Source organism: Thermobia domestica, chromosome 1 (assembly GCF_964235325.1).
Source record: "Thermobia domestica chromosome 1, izTheDome1.hap1.1, whole genome shotgun sequence".
NCBI lineage: Eukaryota > Metazoa > Arthropoda > Insecta > Zygentoma > Lepismatidae > Thermobia > Thermobia domestica.
Window position 1 is genome coordinate 45253938 of NC_137454.1, and position 2920 is coordinate 45256857.

The window sequence follows — 2920 nt, forward strand, 5'->3', positions numbered from 1 at the left end:
AAATACATATATAATAAAATAATAATATGAAAGCAAAATATACGTGAAAATACAGATAGCACGAAATACAGGACACAACAAATTTATGTAGAAAGAAAATTTTGTTTGTAACTAAAAATATCTATATCTGAGTGTTCTTGTGACTTGTTATTATACAATATACACATTTTTCTGACATCTAATGTATTAGTCCTTTGCGCTGAGAGATGGAATATGTCATTATGGGGTCTCGTTGCTCTATGTGGGACGCGAATTTTGATTTCTGATAACAAATATTCTGAATCTATTGTTAATAATGTATGTATAATAATGTATGTTAAATAATTATGTACGCGACAATATAACTGGGCATTAAACCTATTGTGTTGTCCTTATGAAATAAATAAGTAAATTTTACTTACGGTTAGTCGTGGCCTGATCACTATTAAAATCTCTGAATTAACTTATTTTTTTTTTTTAAAAATCATTTACCAACGTAACCCGAATTCCTTGAATTTTGTTGGCTTGTCGTCCCGGCGCCCCCTGGTCGCGGCTCCCGGGCAATTGCTCTGGTCACCCCACCTGCGCTGGCCCTGCCTCCGTTAGCCAAGTGTATATTGCTAAAACCTAAAATAGGTTTGCAATCTACCTTAAACGTGACTGGTTTTGTGACGTAAAAGGCAGTTAGAAACCTCCCGGAGATATGTCAAATGGATATCTTTTGTCTGGGTTGCGAACCCCAGACCATTCTCATATATGAAATTATTGAATGGTCTTGACATCCACCCAGTTCCTCCGAAAAGAAATTTAAATTAATGCACGTCTTGGGGGCGTAGAAAACGTAGCTCAGAATTGATTATAAACATGGGAATAGAAATTCAAAGATAAAATTCGATAACAGAAATAATTTAAAACAATAATTTAATGATCTGATGTTGAATAATTAAATAATCACAGAGCATGGTATGAACTGATATGACTTTAAGACTAGAGAAGACAATGCACAATCACTTACTTTTGGTAACGGTGATAAGCAGAACCTCTGATGGGCAGAATGACGGAATAATCTGACTCACAGATTTTCGACGTCAAAATAGAACTTCCCATACACGGAAGAGAATCCAATAGTATTTATATGATTTTTTCCGTCATGTCAAAATTCTTTGTGCATCTTCCTAGTTTTAGAAGTCATAGCCAGTCATTTGCATGTACAAGTCAAGGCACTCTAAATTTTCCATTGGATTATGAATCCTAAAGAATATTCAAACTGCCTCCACTTCATACATTGCCTATTTTATAAACATTTTCCAATTCCATTAAATATTTTGTTTGATTGTGGTACACAATAATATGAACGCCTAACTATTGCTCGCCCGCACTTTAGTTAATCAAAGCGTCCGTAACTTTCGGACGGTAGAAGACGTCGGATAGTTGAGTCCCGTTGCTATCCAGTTTCTGGACGACCATAACTCTGTAAAGTACTATAGCATGGAAAAACCACTTCCCCGTTAGTTTACACTGTCGATATAATACAAGCGACTCCTAAGTCATCTCGTCGACTAGAAGAGATCTACAGCGCAAAGGATTCTGTTTTTTTTTTAATTACCCTCTCTCTGAGCTGGTCACTGGGAAACTAGTCGGCCAGTGGTACTATAACCTGTCTGTTGGTCATTCCCGCTAGAAAAACATAACGTACTAGTGGGTTAATATTCGATAAAACAGATTCTTATAAACGATAGTACATATCATGGTTGGTCCGAAACCAGGTATTTTGCTCGGAACCTGCCAAACACTCAACTAATGGCCCCGGTCGTATCAATCGATTTGACCAGATCCTAAATGTAATATATACAGGTAGTTACGTATTTAGGGGGGTGGCTTCCGGGCTTAAGCCCCCCCCCGAAATCTTACTTAGTATAGTAAAGTAGATGAAATATCTTGCAGAATTTTCACATTTTCAAGCAAAGCCCCCCCGAAAGTTAGCAAAGCCCCCCCCCCCGAAACAAAATCTTAAATACGCCACTGTATACAGGTATCAACTGGGTTATTCAGTCCCGATAGGTTTGACTGCTCGGTGACCGGACGGATAATATGGCTAGAGAGCCACGTGTCAACAGGTTGATATTCAAAAAACCGACAACCTTCGAAACTGAGGATTTCCAGATTTTCGAAATTGCCGGATTTTGGATGGTTGATCCGAAAATAAATGTAGTTCTTTAAAAAAAAAAAGAAAACTCTAAATAAATGATACAATTAGAAGGAATAAGCAGGAATTGCCTATTAACAGGTGCAAACAAGACGCAATTGATTATTGACTACTGCGCCATCAAAACACAAATGAAATTTCCAGAAAACAGTGGCACGCCAAGGCGGTAAGTTCGAAAATGCGCTCCGAAATCCCTGCCGGAAATTAGAATAAACCGGATTACCATTTCCGAATATCAACCTGTATTAATTCTGGTTTCTCGTTTGTTTGTTTGCTTTACGTTTCAGGATTATGATGCATTGTAGCTTAACGGAAACTTCCGTTATTCTGCAAACCTAGAATAATACACAAGGCTAATAACTATAAATTTGGAGTTATATACTTCGTATCCGTCTCACGAATGTGAATAATTTCTAAATTCTAGATTCCTTTTCAATCATTTGGAAATTTTTTGCAGTAGTTTCTGACTAATTTTGGAAATAGTGAGAAACTTTCCAATTCATTTAGAGCATTTACTTGTGATTTTGAAATTGTAGGCCTACAATTCTTCAGTTATATAGAAATTTTGGAATCTTTGATTAACTTAAAAAATTACAAGACCTTTTAAATACTATAGAAGGTGAACAAGAAGAATGGACATTGAGTAGGACTTATGACAACCAAGATAGGAGCATGTTTTTAATTTATATTTCATTTAACAATGACATGGTAAACAATTGTTTAATATAAACAGTA